Raw genomic sequence first — 23088 nt, forward strand, 5'->3', positions numbered from 1 at the left:
CATCAAACCTTCATTCCTAAAACAAAATAAAACAAAAAACCCAACCCTCTGAATCTTTGGTGTTCCTGCTCTTCGAGTTACCTCAGTTTTCATTGATAGGACTGTTGGACAATGGTGTATATAGAGGCATCCCATTGAATCCTCTGGATTCCACATACAGTTTTATTGGTACACACTCTTCCCCACCACTGATAGCAGCAACTCAGTTTCAGTATCCTGTACTCATTTCTCTTCTTATTTTTCTAGCACATGAGAACCTCAAAATAGGTTGAGTTGTAGAGTTGCCTCAATGTTCAACCTCTGACTGTATTCTTTTGTGGAAATATTGCTTTCTTGGACAATACTGCTTTCAAACCCCTTTAATTACAGTGTTTCCAGACAAGGCAACAAAAAATTCATCAAGTGTATTCCTTAGTTTAACAGCGATAGGGACACTCCTACTTTCACTTTGAGTTTTGGACCCATAGATTTCTGCACAATATATTGACCACTGCTTTAAGGAATAGAGCATGTTCTGCAGTACTGCATTTGACCTTGAAAGGAATTGTTTCTCAACTGGCTTCAGGGACTGGAGCATGTGTTAAGTCCAGTGACTTATATGGGAGTGACCTATTGTTGAACTTGCTTTGTCATAGAAGGTGTCCACCCAGTCTGAGGTAATGTTGGATGGGATGAAATGGTGGTGGATAAGTTATTCTGTAAGTCCAGGGATGATGTGAGATGGATACCATTCTTCAACACAAAATCATATCCTGGGCTGGGCTTGGGGTTCAGCCAATTTCAACCCAGGACTGTCATAACTGGTCAGTGTGGTGCATTTTGTCTCCCAATTGCATCTGTCTCATTCCATATCGTCACCAGGGAAAATTTGAATAATCATGACATGCCATCCCATCCTGTGGCTTAACATTGTACCCTTTTCCCACAGCAAAGTGACTTTATGTACACTCCTTAAAAATATGAACAAACCATGTTCAGATTTTCATTTGAAAGTCTGTTTCCTGGGACTATTTCTGGGAAATAGTATATGTTAAGGTTCTCACAAAGGACAGAGGAAATGAATGGAGGAGAATTTGTTAAATGGATTATTCATAGAAGTATGGACAGCATGTAATGATGTGCAGAAAGGATAGTAAATGGATAGAAGGGCAGGCAGCAAAAGGAAGATTGGCTCTTTAGTCTTGACTCTTTTGAAGGAACAAGGGAAGCAGGGCTGTAGGAAAAAAAGCTACTTTCTCTTTTAGCTCCCAACATCCATCAGACAGGAGTCCATCTTTTTTAACTGGAAAAGAAGTGGAAGAGGGAAGACAATCCTCTTTTTGTCCTTGCCTATGAAAGTAAACTGATGTGTGTATGCATACTTATAAGTATATTTATTTTCAGAAACTAAATTTTCAGTAGTTTTTGAGCTTTTCTGAAAAAACATGTGCGTTCTTCAAGATACATTGGGTCAAGGAAAAGAGCTAAAATCAATGAAGTTTCCTTCATAGGTAGAAACTAATGGGTTGATTATTGATACATGCCAAGAAATCGATAAGAAAATACTTAACAGAATACATGGAGCACTATAAAGAATGTTATGATTTTCTCATGGATAATTACAATCAATTTATAAGTCCCTCTCTATATAAAGACTTGCCTTTGGATAGTGTTCCACATGTACACATAGAAAAACCCTCTATATGTATTTCATAGTTTATAATTGTTTAAAGTGTTTGTTTTTAAATTCTCACTGGAGGACATTTTCTCCATTGATTTCTAGAGAGAGTGGAAGAGAAGGAGGAGGGAAGGTTAGAGGGAGAAACATTGACACGAGAGAGACATATCGATTGGTTGCCCCCTGGATGCACCCCTATTTGGGCCGGGGAACATGAAACTGAGATATGTGCCCTTGACTGGGAATTGAACCTGCGACCCTTTGATCTGCAGGCAAATGCTCTAACCACTGAGTATTTGTCAGGGCTAAAGTGTTGCTAAGTAGAATAGCACAAATACTTTGCCATCAACAATAGCCTGTATTTTTGTATCTACGAAGACTATATTTTATAATACAAATCATAGTGTGAGATGTTTTAAATGAGAATTACTCCTATAAAGCTCTTTGTCAAACACACACACACACACACACACACACACACACATTTTTAAATGTTTGGATTACTCAACTTAAGTTGACTTGAAAATTTAAATTGTGATTTTGCTAAATCAAGACAACTTTCAAAATAAACACAACAGTCATTGATTACAATTTGACCAAACTAGGCTGTTTCAAAATTGTGATATCAATCAGTTTCTTGAAAAAATCATTGCTAAATCTGATGTGTGGAATTGCATTTTTAATTTTAGAGAATTTAATTTCTTGGTTTAATTACTCTGCATTGCTCAGGTTATACAAGAATCCTGATGAGTTATTTTTATTTATAGTGCTCCCATTCAAGGTGCTCATAATTATATCTCAGCGCAATGGGAACACGCAGTTCTATTTCAGGGCCTTTAAGTTTTTTTTGAAATTGAGCTTTCGCCAAAGGTTAAAGAACCATTTTTAAAAATAGAAAATGTTATTTGCTAGCATGACAAATAAGGACATTTGCACATATGTATTACAAAGTCATTACAAATGGGTGAAGTTATAATTCCTATCTGACAAATTCACTCAGGTTCAGAATCATTAAACACTCGTGAGTACCTTCTGTCTACGTGCATTTCCCCATGACACCTTCTTTTAGCACTCAGAAATGTATACATTTGAGGTTTGAACAATACAAAGAAGGTCTTCTCTTGTAGGCACCGTGAGCACTGTGACCATCAGGCTGCAAAGAGATACAGTTCAGGTCCTGTAACCTGGCCTGGAAGACCTTTCACGGCCTCCCTCCCAGCACCGCTCTGGTCACTCCCCCGGGCACGGCCCTGTGACAGCTGTCCTGACCTTCTTTCAGCCCCTCAGTACACCTTGCTCTCTTTGGCTTTTGGTCTTCTCCCATGCTTGTTCCTCTGCCTTCTTGATCTTACTTGCCTCTGAACTGTCACCTTTTCACTGAACCTAATCCAAATGATCTTTCAGGCACCAGCATAAATGTCACTTTACTCATTTGATGGTGCCCAACAAGTACTTATTAAATACATTGTCCGGTCCCACTTGGCGAGGTTAGGCTATCTTGCTACACGTTCTGACAGCCCCTTCAAATTCGATCCCAGTACTGGTCAGCCATCACTGTAACTTATTTAATGTAACTGTCTCCTTTGCAGCATAATTTACCCCAGAAAAGGCCAGGGAATAACTGTTGTTTTTCCTTCAAATTCTACCACTTGTCACGAAGGCTTCATATACTTTTGGGTAAATGAGTCATTGACCAAATGAGACTCATCATAGATCACAAAATACTTCAACCAATAGTATAGAAAAGGCAAGGAAGTGAGTGGGCAGAAACCTCAGCTTGTTACAGGTTTACCCCGGGAGGTTCAGCTCGGTGTGTGGAGACTGTTGGAATGGGGTAGAAGCTGTGTCCTTGTGCATGTGAGCCTGGTGTGGCCACACCACTTCAAAGCTGCTGTATCAAATGGTTTTCATGTTAAAAGAAATCCCATAAAAGCATTAGCAGTCTGCACAGCCTGTCCATGGCACGGCAGCTCTGGGGCGGCTGAAAATGCTCTGGTTGGTTCACACAGTTGATTTTTCTGCCTGGAAGTTATGCCAGTCAGCGTTCAGAGGGCATATTTTTTACACTAATGAAATCAAGAATTGAAAGAGTCCTCAGGCCAGAAGTGACCCATGCAATGACAGAAACGTAGCAATGAAAGATATATATGCGAGAGAAATAATTGTCGATTTGGTAACTATAATTTCCCACTTGGTTTAAATGAGACTCGCCTGGCTCATTCAATCAGCATGTGAACCAGGGCCCTGCGGCAGGCACTGCCAGGCTGATCCGTACTGCCTGTGCGTGGCTCTCTGCATCTTAAACATTCCTTTTCATTTCTGCCTTTCCCATGCCTCATGCCAAACACTTTCATCTTTACATCTAGTGGTTTTTTGTTTTTTTGTTTTGTTTTTGGTCAATACTATAAGAACAACAAATCATGTCCAATAGATTGTCGAATTTATTCACAACAGACTTCATAAAAGGTATCTCAGGGGTGTGGGGGTAAAGGTGGAGACTGTTAGCAACATGTCAGAAGAATAGTGAATTAAATTGGTATTGGTGAGTCTTAATGTAGGAGCCCCATCATGCAATCACTTTCCAGCAGAGGTGTGGGCAGTGAGCACGTCACAAGTTCTGTGCCTGCGGGAACTCAGGCCGGGGACCCCACTTATCATTTTCATTTTCTTAGGAAAATCAACTATTGATGCATTGAGGAACGGAATACCAATTAGAATATTTCAGGCATGAAGGTAATTTAGAGGGTGAAGCAACAAAAATATCATCATCAAGTCTGTTGCTTACAGCAAATTAGCAGGTGGCCCCGAGAATGAGAGCGCTGACAAACGTTGTGCATTCATGAGCCCGGTTCCCCAAGGTGCAGCGAGAAAACATGCTCATCACCGAAGGCAGGCACAGCTTCTGGACATTCCGGCACTTATTTATAAAACTGTGAAATAACTGGCTTTAATAGGAATGCGAGCTGAAGCTGGGTAACAATTTTTCTCTCTGATTTAGGTTGCTTTTAGCTCTCAGCTCAACGCTGTATTACATTGACTAGAAACAGACAGACATCAAGCCAAACAATTATTCAGATACATTTGCTGACAGGTATAAAGCCACTTTACCTTTATGAATGACAATTCAAAGAAGTTTACAGGTGATTGGACCACCTTCGCAATTTACATAAATGCAATTTAGGAGCTACTTATATTGCCAAATTGGACAAGGTGCACTTTTCTGAGTTTGCATAAAGTGTTCTGCAAATTGTTGTTTTCATATTCTACCCCCAGACTTCTCAACATAGGATCTCTGATGGGTTTACTTTCTTTTAGTGGGAAAAGATTGATGGGACGGAGTCAAGGATTCCATGTAAAAGATGAACATTGGTGAGCAGAAACAGACTTCAAACTGACTTCCATTAGCAGAAGCCAAAAATGATACATCTACCGTAATTAAAACAGTGTGACGCTGGCATAAACAGATCAATGAAACAATTTGCTTAGTCCTTAAAGAGACTCTGATGTGGTGCATATAATAAAATGAACATGAATGAGTTATTAAAAAAAATCATTGGGGGTACTTAGTTATATAGACAAGCACACACAAGCACATAAACACACACATTCCTTAGAATTTTTATCAGACGTTCAATGAAAAAAATATTCTGAGCTAAGTTAACATATATGTTTATATTTACATATAAACTAGAGGCCTGGTGCATGAATTTGTGCACACGTGGAGTCAAGGAGGTTGGCTAGCTGGCCCACCCTGATCGGGGTGGAAAGGACCGATTGGGGGTGGAGTCAGCGGAGGAGGGGGGCAGCTTTCTTTGTTAGACCTCTTAATTTGACCTCTACTTTCTGAAACTGAACCTGGATTTTCCATTACTCCTTGACTGCATTCATGTGCTTTTGATTTGGATGTGGTAACCTCACTCAGATGTTTAGGGCTTCTATCTTTGAGTTCCTGTGTTGGTTACCACCTCCTTCCCTTGCCCCTTCCTCCTTCCCAACCTTTTCTTCTTTCCTCCTTCCTCCGGCCAGGTTTACTGAGACAGTAGCTGACTCAACCTGAGTGTTGACTCACTAATCAAATCAGTGGGCATTTATTAATTTGGCTCACAAAAAGGCTCAGAACGAAGGTGTTGGAGGCTGATCAGCGGCCAGGCCGGCCAGGGTAAGGAGGGGCAATCAGGGCATGGATCATGCTGGTTGGCTGCCACAGTGAGAGTCATAGCCACCAGTTGTTCTGGTTGTTCTGCTGCATCGACCGCTGGGCTTTTATATATATATAGATGGTAGCTATCAAAAATCTATAACTACATTAGGCTAATCAATAGAAAGGTATTTTTAATATTTAAAAATCTCCAGAAGAAATAATATATATGAGTATCCTTAGGTCCACAAAATATATCTTCTGTAAATCAAAGGCACTGTAAAAATTTTTAAAAAATGACAAACTTAAGAAAAACATTTCAATTTATGACAATAATAGTTAATGGAGAGGTATTTAAGATATTCATTTAAGAAAAAGCAGTAAAAACAAAATAAAATAGGAAATGATGTGGATTTTAAGAGAAAATAAAATGTTGGTAATTATTAAACTTAAAAAAAATAAATTAGCCAGTAATTAAAATACATCACTTCTGTGGCATTCCTCCTACACCACATAACTTTAATCCTATTATAAAGAAGAATCAAACAAACCCAAATTGAGGGACATGGTACAAAATAACTGGTCTAAATTCCTCTAAAAATGACATTGTTATGAAAGAAAAAAAAGAGGCTGAGGAATTTTAAGATTACAGGTAAATAAAGAATCATGACAAATAAATGCAGTGTGTGATCCTGAATTGGACCCTGGACTATTATCTGAAGAACAATATTGTGACAAATTGTGAAATCAGAACGTGAAGTGCATATTCATAGCATTTTTTTCAATGTTAAATATCATGATTTATACCATTTTCTGTGGCTATATGAGAAAATATATCTGATGTTTGGAAAATAAATTCAGAAGTGTTTACAGATAAAGGAGCATGATATGTCCAAACTCAAATGATTCAGAAAAAATTATGTATATGTGATGTATGTTGTCCACATATATAGAGACAGAGAAGAGGAAGAGAATGATAAAGAAATGTGGCAAATATTAATAATTAGTGAATTTGGCTGAAGGTTATGTAGGGTGTCTAGTAAAATTCAGGACACCTAGTTAAATTGGAATTTTAAACAAACCAAAAATTATCTTTAGGATAAGTCTGTCTCAAATGTTGCAGTGACATCTATATTCTAAATAAATCATTGTTTATTTGCAACAAATGTTTGATTGCCGTGTGTGTGTGTGTGTGTGTGTGTGTACACACACATAAATATATATACAACTCACATTTGAGTGCCATATATAAATATATATATACATGTATACACATGTACATTATGCATATACATATATACATAAAATATACACACATACATTATGTCTAAAAATTAAAGTATTATCCTATATAATAAAGGGTAATGTGTAAATTGACCTTAATGGCAGAATGACCAGGAATGACCAGTTGCCATGATGCGCACTGACCACCAGGGGCCAGATGCTCAATGCAGGAGCTGCCCACTCATGGTCAGTGTGCTTCCACAGAGGGAGCCGGGCTGAAGGCTGTGAGTGCAACAGGGTGGTGGGAATCTCTCCTGCCTCCTTGGCAGCACTAAGGATATCCGACTAACGGCTGAGGCCCACTCCCCCCTGTTAGTTGGATATCCCCTGAGGGCTCCTGGGCTATCAGAGGGATGTCTGACAGCCAGCTTTGGCCTGAACCCCCAGGGAGCGGGTCTAAGCCAGCAGGTGGACATCCCCTGAGGGGTCCTGGACTGCGAGAGGGCACAGGCTGGGCTGAGGGACCCCCCTGAGTGCACGGATTTTCATGCACTGGGCCTCTAGTACATATATATTTTGCTAATTCTGACAGCTCCACCTACTCCTGTTAATTTGGATGGTTATTTGCCTTGGTAAATATAAAATATTAGCAGATATGATAAAAAGTGTAATATTCTTACATATTCTCTGGCATTTAAAATTCTTTCAAACTAAGTCATTATAATAATCTGGGTTCTTAAATTCATAATTTCTGTGAACTTGTTATATATGTTTTAGAGGGTGAGGGATAGAAATGAAGTAGGTAACATTTTGTTGTTTCCTGAAACATATTTATTTACAAATGAACATATTAGTTAATAATTACTGTATCTATTATACTAGGGTCAATAAGACTACTTAATTTCTCCAAGATATTATAATTTAGCAAGATTGTCAAAGGTAGTGTTATAAGAATAGTAAATCAAATATCAAAGATAGTTCCATGAGTGATTTGCTTCACTCTTCATTCCATCAGTATAATCCACAATCATTCAAAATTTATTATATTAGGAAGTGTCGTAAGTTAAATATTAAAACTATCTTCTAGGTTAAATGAAGTATTTCTGAATCTATTCCTATAATAATTAATTATTAAGAATCTTTTCCACCTAAATTCATTGGAGTTAGATTCATAAACTATCAATAGAATAGAAATCAAGCAAAATTACCAAATAAAAACTTTTCTGAAGTAGTCCTCATATGGTAGTTAATTCTAAATTAAATAGAATATGAAGAATTTATTTATGTAATTTAAAGTAGGAATTAGTATAAATATTTCATTCTTTATAAAATTATGTTAAATAATCATTTTGTTTTCAGGGAGTACACTACCTACTGCTTCAACTTTTAAATTCTCATTTGTTATTTTAAAAGTCTGATATTTGCCTGTGGTGAGAAACCCAGTCTGCTAATTACTACAATTAATTTGCATAGTGACTTTACCTTTGTAATTATGAAATATCAGCAGATGTTGTAAACAATACATTTTGAATCTAAAAATATCAACAAACATATACATGCTTTACATTTTTATTTAAATATGCCTACATATAAAATGTCTATGTAAACTTGTAAGCAAGTAAAATTTTCTTAGTGCTTTTTTCTTTTTATATATATTATGTACACATTCTCTCTCCCACAGGGTAATGTAGTAACTTTTAAAATATCTTCAAAAGTTTTTTTTTTTTTTTAAATCTATATATTTAACTTCCTTTTTAAAATGTTGCACTTTAAATTTAAAAATTAGAATCAACTGACTTTTAACTAAGGAAAAAATCAGATTCCACTAAAAAATTATTTTTTCAGAGCAAGAGGTTGGCAGACATACTCCATGTCACCAGCAGGAGGGCGGAGAGGGCACCTTGTTTCTCACACAGACACGGGTTTTGCTGCTCAGCTCTGCAGAAGGGCAAAGGGCCAAGACAGCCACCAACCTCCCAGCATCATGTTTTATTTTTATAAAGTCTTCATTTTCGTCAGGCTTGAGAAAGTAAAATGCAGCACTTAACCCCATTTCTAGACATTAAGTGCCCAAGTATGCATGTATATGTCATCTCCCCGCTGGTTCCGGAAAGGAACGGCCATTTAAGAAGCGCTTATTGCCTCTTTATTGTAGGCGAAAGGTGGTACAGTGTTGGTAACACCTGTGCTGATTTGCTTTCTGGTTCTAACACAGGAAAAGCTTCTCCCTGCTGCTGGGCAGTTCACATATCAAAGAATCAAATGTTCTTTTGTATTTACCTTACCAAAATGAGTAAAAGATGAGTAATCACTTCATCATCTTCATCATATCTCCATACATTTCTATTCTTGTATCTTGAGTGATATGAAGAATGGACTTTGCTGTTAGGATGGGTTTTCATTTCCACTGCTCTGTAAACCAGGCAAGGGTTAAAACCATGACCTATAGAGATTGCATTAAAAAATATGCTCCCAATATTTCCTGTGAAGCTAGTTTTGAAACCAGAGGAGTTTTTAGGTTTGGCATATATAGGTAACACACTAACATTGAGCCCCTACCCCTGTGCCCACCAGCTTTCTGTTCACAGAGAGGCAAGCCTTAATGAAAAGTCATAGAAGTCAGCTCTCTAAACAAAGGTCAAAACTTTTATCATCAGTACAAGTTTCTCCAGATCAATGGCTGGATTCTGTTCTCACACTGTGTGCTATATATACACATTTATTAGTAATTTCGCTCCATGAAACTTCTATAAAAAAATACTCATTGCCAAAGGGAATTTTGAAACCAAAACACTCTTGAGAAACATGTTTCTCCTTGTGCCCTATTCTGTAAAGACTTTCCCCCATTATGTTTTCCATTAATAGTCTCTAGATTATGGTACACAAACATTAGTGTGGATCAGAATTTATAAGTTAACATACATTTTAAAGCCATTAGAAAAAGTGCAGACTGTGGTTGCCCTTTTTATGAGAATGAAGATTGAAGGCAGCTCCTTCCAAAAGCACTAATGTACTTCAAACAATGATGTAATATCTTATGTACATAACCTTGTTAAGCACAATAATATAGAAGATATTTAGATTTACTTTAGAAATATGTCTCAGTTTTATTTCCTGAAAAATATATACAGGAGGGATGTGGAGTTTTGTTTTTCTATTTGGTATCTAAATGACATGAACTATAAATAAACCCACATACTACTCAGAACTGAGATAAATTTGGCAATTATCATCTCAGTCTAACAAAAAGTATAAAAAACTATGAAGAATCATTTAAGACCATAAATGGTGTCCCTTTAGACTAGACAAATTCAGTATAAATATTCTGCTTTAAGTGAGGACTAATTAAACTGGTTTACTCTCAAGGAGCCATCTCTTCTATAAATATTAATTGTGCATCTAATTATTTTTAAAGAAGTCTGTGGGAAACAGTAGACTAAACCATAGTCTGTCACCTTGGAGTTTTCCATATGGGGGAGAAGACTATTTTAATCATCCTACCTAATAAAAGAGAAACATGCATATTGACCGCACCTCCGCTATGCCCACCAGCCAACCAGGAGCAAGTATGCAAATGAACCCAACCAAGATGGCGGTTAATTTTCATATACGAGTGCAGAGTGAAGACTAAAGACAGCGTAGAAGGAAGCCAAGCTCTGCAGAAGGGAGCGAAGCTGCAGAGGAGCAAGCGGGGCGGCGGCGAAGGGAGGGAAGCAGGCCGGGCAGCAGACATGGCCACAGGAAGCCCTATTCTTACAGGAATAGGCCCAAGGAAGCCCTATTCTTGCAGGCATCTTCCTGCCTCTAGTGTCAATATAAAATGTATCATTTTCTGTTACTGCTGTAAAAAATTAGCAAGAATTTAGTGGCTTAAAGCAATACAGATTATTATTGTAAAGTTGGGAAGTATAAAGCAGGTTGGCAGGCTGTGTTCCTTCCAAAGGCTCTAGGGGAAAATCTATTTCTTTGCCATTTTTAGCTTCTGGAGTTCTCTTGCATTCCTTGGCTCATGGCCCCTTTCTCCATCCTCAAAGGCAACAGCATAACATCTTTAAATCTCTATCTCTGCTTTTGTTATCACATCTCATTCTCTGACCATCCTGCCTCCCTCAGATGACCTTTGTGATCACACTGAGCCCACAAAGATAATCCAGGATAATCTCTCATCTCAAAATCTTTAGTCACATCTGGAAAGTCCCTTTTGCCAGGTAAGATGATTTATTCACAGTGGGCTTCTTTTTTTGTGGGGTAGGGACACCTATTCTGCCTAGGACACAAAGTAAGCTATCTTAAGTACTATTGTAAAACATGGATACAAAGTGAAATATAAAAATCTAAAGATGAGAGAAGTCTTGGAACGGGATAAAAGGAACATGCCGAGAGAGAGAGAGAGAGAGAGAGAGAGAGAGAGAGAGAGAGAGAGAGAGAGAGAGAGGGAGAGATACTCTGGAACACCTAGTACTACTTGAATGTTTGGGACTTTTTAGGGGCATATGAAGAGAGATAGGCATTGCTAACAGAGCCACCTATACTAGTCTCTGACATAATGTGTTTGTGAGAATTTTGAGCAGGACAGTGAGTCCATTAGATCCCTCTTTTGGGAATATAATCTTGGCAGTAATAGAGAGTTATGTGATAAGTATTCATCTTGGTGGGCCATGGGGGATGCCAGACAATCAGCTGGAGTAAGGGGAAATTTTTTAAATTTTTACTCATTGCTACATTAATTTTAACATCTAATTATGTTTGCTGCATAGGTGTAAAAAATTAAGAGTAGCGGAACATGAATAACATCTATATATATATATAGATGTTATTCATGTTCCGCTACTCTTAATATATATATTATAAAAGCCTATATATATATATATATATAAAAGCCTAAGTGATGGAACAATGGAACAACTGGTTGACAGGTCGCTATGACATGCACTGACCACCAGGGACAGGTGCTCAATGCACAGGATTGGGCTTCCTCCTGTCTGGATCAGGCCTGTGGGGGTCAGGTCAAAACCAGCTCTTCAACATCCCCTGAGGGGTCCCGCATTGGAAGAGGGCAGGCCAGATGGAGGGACCCCACAGGTGCATGAATCCATGCATCAGACCCTAGTGAATATATAATATTACATACACTTACAGTGCATGTACTGTTTTTGTTTGTTTTATATCATCTTTGGAGTCAAACCCACAGGAACAATAATAACAATAGTGGTGCATTGTCCTAATGTGGTTTTAGGTGATTGGTCCAGAGTACACCTCAGACTGGGGAGATTGGGAGCTCAGTCAGAAACTTCAACAGCAGAAGAGTCAGATGTTAAATATCCTATTATATATCATCTACCACTTCATAGAAGTAAAAGTTACAGAACTCTGTGTATTGCATGTAATTATTTTTAGTAGATAACTAGGAAACATGGATCCCAAGATAATTTGGAAATTTAGACCTAAGTGATAGATTGTTTGTCCTGAATTAAGGCACAGAATACAGAAACAAAATATCAAGGGAGAAAATAGCTCATAAAATAAGGATCTCAATGTATTAATGTACCATGTACTAGCATTCTCCTTAATATGCTAACCTTGGAGTTCTGGTGAAGAAAGGATAATTTAGCTCTGTAGCAGCATGTCCTAAATTCCTTTAATTAAAAGATGGTAGAAATTGAAAAATACTAATGACAGGGCAAGGTACATTTCTCAGTTTGACACTTACTTAATCAATAATTGATCATATGAGTTTCCTTACCTGTAAAATATGGATTATACAGTTTCCCATCTCATATTGGTGTTTTTAAAAATCAATGAATTAATAATTATATTTAATTATTAGTACTTAATAAATACTAGCTGCCTTAGAAGAATATTCTCTAAAATGTTTTAAAATAACTCTCACACAAATATATAGCACATGTAAGTGTTTATTTCATTAACAGCAAAATGTTAAAGCTGGTTAAGAAGAATTCAAGAGATAGCATGCATAGAAACACAAAAATAAAGAATATTGGCATAAGTTCAAGAGATAATAGTACAAAACTGGTAGTGACCTTAAAATTACTACAACCTTAAGTTTTGGGGGCTATTTTTTCTACTAAACAGAAATAATTGGCAGCTTTAACATACAAAAATTTACAATTTAACATGAAACTTCTTATAATCTGGACTCTAACACATAATAAAAACAAAGTTAAACAAAGGCACATTTTTTTTTTAGAAGTAATACTCATTGTTTTGTAGAGAACTATTCAACAGTGCTCCAGGATGACAATAAAATGACATCAACTCGTACTTTTGCCTTATTTACCAATTTTAAATAATAATTCTTTTATGTTCACTTTGCAGTGAGAAAATTAAATTTTAGGAAATATGCAGTTTATCCTAGGATAAAAAAATTATAAATGGAGTGACCAGGATTTTAACATAGGTAGTTTGAACATAAATAATTATTAATAACAATTGCAATTGCGTATCGAGTCTGAATAATATATTGTGGATTCACCTAAGTGTTTTATGTGTATTAATTCGCTTAATTCTCACAGTGTGTTACATACTGGTATTATCCCAATTTACTAATAGACAACTACTGTTCACCTTCTCTGTGTATGAACTATAACGAGATCCACTGGAATTATTTATTGCAGTTAGAGGTATCCATCTTCATTCAGCTGTATGACTTGAGCAGAATAACCTGGCATGTGGATGGAAACACAATACTGTTCACAGAGCTAATTAAATTTGTTCTGTCCTTCAAATTACCACGATGAAGAGACTAAAGAGAATATATTAATATGGATTATTTGTTTTTTGAGTCTTAATTGAGTGATTCATAGTTTCCCCCTTGAGTTCCTTCCATTTTTGAATATTTTTTTTTATTGATTCATAGCATGCCAGTTTGATTCATGTCTAAGCCACTGAAATAATCTCAGGGTCTCCATCTTTTCCACCTGTTTAATTACAAATAGTTATTGACCATATCTTATAGTTCTACTTCAAAGTAATAAAAGCTTGAGATTAATGGTAGCATTTCCCTAACTCAACTTGACGCCATCTATTTCTCTCCAAGCCATTCTCTGTATCAGTTATCTCAACCAAGGTGAAGATAGGGCTGTTGCTGGTACTGGTAATGTCAGCATTACTTTTAGTATCAGGTTTGAAGTATTTGGGAAAAGTTGAGGAGTCAAAGACAGGGGTATGCCCATACAAATACCTATATCTTTGTAATTTATGTTCCTGTTTATTTGTACCGAAACAGACATTACTAAATAACTACAGATTTGAAATTATAGATATGAAGTAACAATCAATCAACTCCAGTTGCTTACCTTGGACCCTACCCATCTCCACCTAGAGTGTGCACGCTTCACTTAGGTGATCATAACTCTGAGCTGCTGGCAACATTATCTATCCAAAAGAGATATCTGGTGGTCCCACTGCCCTGCTTCACATCTTCAAACCACCCCAGAATCGAAGTTTCCTGCCCCTAATTCTGCCTTACTTTTTACAATACAGTCCTCTCTGTTCGGAAGGCCCTTTTCTTGCCTATCTTTCTCCAAAGCCATGTATCAGCATTAATTAAACACTCCCAAGGTAACATTTGTTTCTTTGCCGCATTTTCCTACCCTTCTGTTCTAATAATCTCTATCCTCCCCATTTCTATAGTAAGTACTGCCTTTGTTGTAACAGCATGACAGTCCACAACTGTGGCTCTCTATCAAAGTCTTTATCTTCCCAAGAGAAACTCCAAGAAGTCAGGCTGTAGCTAAATCTTCATTGTTTTCCTCCTAGTACAGTACTTGACAAACAGTGGGTGCTCAGTAATGAGATGACAAATAAATATCTTGTTGGGGAACAAAAGAGTTAGAGAACATCAACAAAAAATACAGAAGAGGCTTGGAGTAGTTTCCTTTTGAACAAGTATTTTTATAGTCACTTTGGATTAAATTCCAGAAATCACCTTTTATGTTTTCTTAATGCTCCTGATTGGTGTATCATATTTTTGCTCAATTGAGATGGAACTTGCAGAGAGATTCATACTATTTCTAGTAGGTGAGTTTCTGTCAATGGGTCAAGAAATTACATCACACAACTCTCAATTATTTTCTTATGGCCTCATACTGATTCTAACCTCCCTCTTTCTGTCACTATATTTGAAAATACTATGTTTGAAGCAGTTTAGTAATTTTTAAAGAGCTTTCTTTTATCTCTGCTTGCATAAAAGAGCAGCCACAGCTTTTCTGCTTTTTCTAATGGTTTTAAAATTTAACTCAGACATTTTAATACACTGTCATGTTTTCATAGCATGATAAATATTTAATGTTAATGGAAAGGGGGCATATATTTTGAACATCAATGTGGGATAAATCTTTAAAAGAATAGAGAAAAGAGAAATTTAAGTTTCTAAAGGTAATTTATTTCTCAAAATGCTTTCCTACTGCCAATGAATCTCCTTTTAAAAACCTTATGATACAGAATTACTAACGAATGTGTGTTTAGTAGAGGAAGTATGAATAGAGTAAGCCCGTGATGTTCAACCTTTTCCATCTCACGATATACATAAACTAAATACATAAATTTTGGGGCACCAAAAAAATATTTTTTTGCCAATCTGATGCTGAAAATATGCATAATTTTGATTCATTCACACTGGATGGTTATTGTTTTGTTGGCTGTTTTCATTTTTTAATTTGACAATCCAAGAAAAAAGAGGTCAAAGCACCTGACAAAATAGTCAGGTATTGCATGTTTTAAAATTTTTTACCTTAAGAATATTATGCTAAGCCAGTTAAAAAAAAAGCTAAGAACCATATGATTTCATTCATCCTATATAATAAAACCCTAATATGCAAATATCCTGTATAGTGGAACGACCAGTCACTCTGAAGCTCACTGACCAGCAGGGGGCAGACACTCAATGCAGGAGTTGCCCCCTGGTGATCGGTGCGCTCACTCAGGGGGAGTGACACTCAGTCAGAAGCTGGGCTCACAGCTGGCGAGGGCAGTGGCAGTGGCGGGAATTTCACCTGTCTCCACTGCAGGTAGGCGGTAAGGAGCGAGAGGTTCCGGACTGCAAGAGCCCCGGACTGCATGAGGGATGTCTGACTACTGGCAGGCGGACATCCCCCAAGGGGTTCCAGACTGCAAGAGAGTGCCAGTAGGGCTAAGGAACCCCCTCCAGTGTGCGAATTTCGTCTACTAGGCCTCTAGTCTATGTAATAAAAGCCTAAACTACCCTTAAGGTGGAACGACCAGAATGACCAGTCACTGTGATGCGCACTGACCACCAGGGGCCAGACACTCAATGCCGTAGCTGCCCCCTCATGGTCAGTGCACTCCCACAGTGGGAGCCCTGCTCATCCAGAAGCCAGGCTCATGGCTGATGAGTGCAGTGGTGGTGGTGAGAGCCTCTCCTGCCTCCTTGGCAGCTCTAAGGATGTCGGGGAGCGGGCCTAAGCCATTAGTCAGACATGCCCTGAGGGCTTCCGTGTTGCCAGAGGGATGTCTGACTGCCAGCTTTGGCCCAATCTCCTGGGGAACAGGCCTAACCTGGCAGGTGGACAACCCCTGTGGGGTTCCAGACTGCGAGGGGTGAAAGGCCAGGCTGAAGGAATCACCCCCCGTGAGTGCACTAATTTTGTGCACTGGGCCTCTAGTAAATTTAATAAAAAAACAAATTCTTGCTGCACACCAGTTCGCTTCTTGCAACGCAGCAGTTCCAAATCACTGGAGGAGGCATACACTTTTGAGAAATATCTTTTTAGGTCTAGAGGGAGAATGGTTTTCAGTTGTACTTGTGTCTGGAGCTGATCTGCTACCTTAAGAATTCATATGTGGGGATTGACCTCATGTACATAGTGTTGGTGATCATAGAGGACATGGGTCATCCACTGGAGGGTTACCTAAATATATGATACTAGAGGCCTGATGGACAAAGATTCATTCAAGAATGGGCCTTCCTTCCCCTGGCTGCCGGCACCACCTTTGCTCTGGCCTGGAGCTGCCTTTCCTCCTCCCCAAGCTGTCTAGAGTGGCTGGGGCGCTCAGCGTCTATATATGCAAATTAACCCTCTATTTTTGCTGGGTTAATTTGCATACTCACTCCTGATTGGCTGGCGGACATCACAAAGGTCGGTCAATTTGCATCTTACTCTTTTATATCAAGCCAAACTTTCCCCTTGCAACAGTTCCTCAAAAGAACGGCACATAATTCTTCTTTGAAGGATATAATGTCATGGTTCCTATGTAACTGAAAAATGATGAGGAAGCCCAGCCACCACTGGTTTACATAACAGAGAACATCATTAGACATCACTGAAGATAAAAGGACCAAATAAACTGGAAATTTTAAATTTTATATACTTGTTTGGGAAGAAAACCCCCCCAAAAACCAGTCTTCTTGAAATGGAAGTTTGAACTTGCTAACAGTAAGACATGGCATCATAATCCAAGAGAAAAATGAGGACTGAGATCCTCCCTCCTGTATTACATTTGCCTACATCAAAAAGGTAATGAGATCTGTAATACTGTCAACAATAAAAAATATATTAAAAAAAGGTAATGAGCTTTTCTTCAGGGCCTGTGCCTTAATTAAATTACTAAGGAGAAGCCACACACACCATACACACACACACACACACACACACACACACACACACACACTTATAAACTTCATGACTAGAAATGGGGCCAAATTCTGTTTGAGGGTACTGATACTGAAATACATTGGTATAATTTAATATATGATATTAGGGAGCTTTGCGGGCCTTTCTTTATCCTTCAGCCTCACACAGATCTGAGCATCATTATGTCAATGTCAGCTTAAGCACCATGAACTAACTGGCCACCTGTTCTCTACCTCGACTCCTGGGTAACAGGAGCTGATTTCATGAACTTCACAGTGCACTTGTTTTTGGCCCTGACAAATTTATAGTGTGCCTTGGGATATAAATTTAATTGACTACCATTTCAGACTTTGTCATTAGAAAGGTCACTGGAGAAAAATTCATAGGGAAATTCTGAAGTATGAAAATTGTCAGATAATCTGAGCTTTTCATTTAACTGAGGTTTTATTTTTAGGTCCAATTTCACTGCTATGCCAAAGGCCATTGTAAAACTTGATGGAGAAATAATTTCTTTTAAAATGATATAACATTTAATTGTAATTATAATTATATTCAATATAATGGTAATATGAAAGTATATTTTGAATAGAGGCTAAGTCCTTTTGCTTTATTCCTTAGCAACAATGGAATGTGAAGCTACTGAACTTAAATAGCATTTGGAATTATGTACTGACCATTTACTATGCATGGAATCCTAAATTCACTGCCCTAGCTTATGTGAAAAATGTGTTTTAATATATTTACTTTAATGATTACTTACATTTCAGATTACAGGAAAGAGAAATATATAATTGGAAATGTGTGTTTTTGGACCCCCTCTTTATTTATATTCATATGTTATCTCTATTTAGCTACGGGTGGCATTTTTCTTTATAATGATTTCCTAAATTTTATGCAAAATTGTTGTCTATATTCTTTCTCTACCTCTTTTTCTTCTATAATTGCTTTACTTAGTAATTCTTCTTTTTGTGGGTAACTAATAGAAATAAAAGTAAATATTAATTTGCTGTCTTCAGAGAAAAGTCAGCCTAAGGGCTTCAACTTACATCTACTCATTCATTCACATGTTCATTGTTTTTATTTTTCACCGAATACTGAGTGATTTTTGCATATGTATAATTTCCTGGGTGCAAGGAAAAATTAAAATGAGGTATGTGGCACATACCAGCTTTTAAAGAACACCTGAGGAATGTAGACACGCTCTAGGCTGTGGTCACAATTTGAATAACAAGGACAGGAAACAAGAGGTAAGCTGTTTTTTTTGTGTGTGTGTTTTCCTTTTAAAGGACAAGGTAGACTATTGGAAAAGACTTTTTTCATAGACTAATGGAAAAGTTTCACAAAAGAAGATTGGAGCTGATTTTTCAAGGCTTTTTGATTTTTATCTCTTTCACTCCTATGGGAAGCCATACAGGATGGTGGTTCAGGACACTTTAGTTTCCTGTTGTAACAAAACCAATGAAACCCGTGGTGCTTTTGTAAGCAGATAATGACCACTTGAGCATTTTAGAGAAATCACATTATGTTTTCTTAAATAGATTATTCAACAATGAATCTAAAAGGGTATCGGGGAGCCTAGTATCATGCTCAGATAACACTTTTTATCATTGCTTTCATCATTTTTAAAGAGCTAATTTTGCATCAGTTACAGATTTGATAAAGTAGGAATGGATTCTGCTACTCCTACTTGATTTTCCTTCAATTTTATGTTATACTCATTTTTTAACAATTATATTAACAACCTCGTTCTGGTTGTAAAAATGAATCATGTTATATTTCTCATAGCCAGTAAAACATACACATTATTCTGGCATGCTCTCTTTTTCTTTCATTGATTGTAAAAAAAAAAAATTAAACATAATTCTTTGCTTTAAAAATGCAGTAAAGTTGACATTGATGTTTTTGCTGTTGAATGGTAGGAGTTCCTTCTATAACATTTTAGAAATGATCCTTTATTAGATATATGGTTTGCAAATATTTTCTCCTATTCTGCAGGTTACCTTTCTGCTCCATTGTTCCCTTTACTGTGTAGAAGCTTTTTTAGTTTGATATGGTCCGGCTTGTCTAATTTCAAGTTCTTAGGTTTAACTCTTTAATGCATTTTAAGTTGATTTTATTCAAATTTTATTTTTTTGGATGTGGATTTCCAGTATTCCCAAAATAATTTATTGAAGTAAATGTCCTATTCCAATGGTGTTTTCCCAGCACCCTTGTCACCCTGGGCTCTCTTATTTTATTCCATGGATCTATATGTCTGCCTTTTGCAAGTAACATACTGTTTGGGGTACTGTAGCTATGTAATGTATTTTGAAATCAGAAGTGTGAGGCCTTCAGTTATGTTTTTATTTTTCAAGAATTTGGGGGGTGGGAGGGAATTTGAAGTCTTTCAAGGCTCCAGATGATTTTAAAACCCTTTCCTACTTCAGTAAAAAATTCCATTGGGATTTTAAAAGGAGTTGCATTATATCTGCAGATTGCTTTGGCAGTATGGACATTTTAACAATAGTAAGTCTTCCAATCCACGAACATGAGATGTATTTTCACTTATCTATGACTTCTTTAATTCCTTCCAGCAATATTTTCTAGTTTTCGGTGTATAAGTTCCTCTCTTTCTTGCTTCACTTTCTTCCTAAGTATTTTATTATTTTTGAGGCTGTTTTAAATGGGATTACTTTCTTAAGTTCCTTTTTCAGAATGGTCATTGCTGGTGTATAGAAACACAATTGATTTTTGTACGTCTACATATTTTTTGACATTTAAAAAGGTTTTGAGGCATAGAATCAAGAGAAGAAAATCAGAAATTTGCAAAGATCAAGTAGGGGAGAGGTTGATGGGGCGTGGAGATGAGATATGGCAGAAAATTAGCAGAGACATTGCGATCTAACAGGGTAATAAAAACTGAAGTGTCATGGATAACACATTCGGGCCTTCCACATAGAGTTCATCCATCTTTCCTGGGTATGGAAGGCCATGTGGCAGGCACTATGAGGACACTAGAAACAAATGGTGAAAGTCCGAGGATAGGAGGTAAGCTGAGTATCTGAATATTTCAAGGACCAGAGAGGATTTTAGTGCAGCTGAAAAACTGAAGATGATTTCAAGAAGAAAGAGTCAACACTGCCACATTCTGAAGAGATTTTAGTTAAATGAAGGAAGCATGACCCTCCCTGTATTAGTGATAAGGCAGGCACTGGTGATATTGACAAAAGCAGTTTCAGTGAATTTATTTTGGAGGGAGGATCTATTTTGGAGATGTATTATAGGGATGTGGCAAGCAAATGGGAGGAGAGGAAATAAGTGGAGAACTGAGCCCAAATCAGATTAAGATCTTTAGTGCCTGTAAACATAAAGACAACAGTGTCTACTCTCATAAAGGTTATTCTACATTTAATTGCATTTTTCAAAATAACACGAAATTTACATGAATTCTTGGGCTGGAACAGCTTTCTTGTACATTGTCTAATTTTAGAGTTCTGCATGAATACCCTATAATGGACTCTGGTATTTCTGTGCTCTTGCTTTGCTGATGCCACACCGCTCGCTGCTCAGCATGTGTGTGGTGGCGCAGCACTGATGGGGGCTTCATTTCAGGGAATTGGACTTTAGAGGAGAGGAATTAAATAGATGGAAGTGAGTTGGGAAATCAGGTTTGGGAGGAAGCAAGGTGTTATTTTCTTTTTCATTTGGGGAATGCTTAAGAATGTTGAATACTTAAATGTTGAAATAATGCCATCTATTTGGATATACACAAAAGAAGGCGCAGTTGGTGGAGCAAAGTTTGCTGAAAGTTGGAAAAGATGAGAGTGGGAGGAGGAACAGAGGGATTAGCATTAGTCATTAAAGCAGCACACTCCCCACAGGAAGTTCAGTGAGAACCATGAGGTGTCCACCTTGGATAGGGTAGTCAAAGGAAGCCAGCTTAATGCAACAAGATAGAGCACCCAGTGGTTTAACATGTTCCTATTTAGTTTACATAGGTGTAGTTTGTGTGAGCTGTGAAACGTATGCATGTGCATTCCCTTATCTTTAGTGAAGAGCATTGGTTTGAGGAATTAGAGAAACCAATTGAACTAGACCTTCTGTAGTGTTTACTTAGAATATTTAAAGTAATAGGTGGCAATTTTTAATACTCTCATGTACCAGACACTCTGGGAATACTTTATAAGGATTATCATATTTAATTTCATCACAAACCTATAGGTTAGTGACTGTCAATATTGCCGAAGGTTCATGTAGCCAGAATATAAACGAAGATTTGATTGGAAAATCCCCTGCTCTTATCCACGGTGACATACTGCTTTCTATTGTTTGTCATGTTTAAAGGTTGAGCAGGCAGAAATCGTTCCTGTAACCAGTTTTGTTATCACTGCGTATCACAGCCTGAAGTGCAGCTACATCAGACAAAGATAGAGGACCAGTTGGGATTCAAGAAAGATTTGATCACACATTACCAAAACTGAGTTGGAGGGATGCTTTATAAGCAACTGATATAGATCAGTTTAAAATGTGAATTTTTCATGGTAAGTGACACACATAAGATAATATAGTGCTACCTTCTTCGAAAATACCAACTGAAACTCCTGAAGAAGATTGTTTGAAAGGGGCTATGCAAAAACTCAAAGACACACAGGTGGTGCCAGGTACCCACAACTCGGTGAGCCCTGAGCCATCTCTGCAGGAGTGGGTCTCTGCTTTCTCTTCTGCCTCCTTCTGGGCCATTCCCTGGATGCTCCTGGCTCTCTTTGTCCTTTCAAAGGCCGTGTATTTTGCAGTTGTATTCCTTGTCTCCTCCACTCTGTCCACTCTAGGCTCTAAAATCTACACTCCACTCACATGGATATACCTGCATCTCCGCAGTGATTTCAATTCAACCTCCAGGTTGGAAGCCTGCTATGTATAATTTTATTTAGCACAAAGCATTACTGGGAAGGACAAGCCTACCTTTTTCATTTTCATTTTCCAGTTGAGAAAACAAACTAGGGATGGTTTTTTCCAAGGTCCAACCCATAATAGCTAGTGTTGATGGGGCTTAAATTCTTGGTTTCTAATGCCAAGTGTCATAGCCTTCTATGGGATAATATTAGCTGGATCTAAAATTCCCTAAAGACAGATTGGTAGCACAATATAAATTGCCTTGTGGATATCGCTCATTCAGATCATAATTCTTAGTTTTGATAGCTAAATATATTGAGCAGTGGAAACTGATGAAAGCAATGTGTGCGTATACATAAAGGTGCAGATGGTTGCTGAAAATTATAAAATCAAACTGCCAGGGGTTATGAAGAATCATAGCCTTGGTGTACATGTTCTTCTGGCTGTTCTCAAAATGACCGGAAATGTAAGATTAATATGTGAATGTATAATGCCCTTGATGTTACTTTTTAACTATCATATTATTATCAGATGCTCAGTGTATCTGACTTATCACCATACAAGCTCACTAGATTACAATGTTA

Source organism: Pipistrellus hanaki (assembly GCF_964339955.1).
Source record: "Pipistrellus hanaki genome assembly, chromosome: 15".
In the NCBI taxonomy this organism is placed as follows: domain Eukaryota; kingdom Metazoa; phylum Chordata; class Mammalia; order Chiroptera; family Vespertilionidae; genus Pipistrellus; species Pipistrellus hanaki.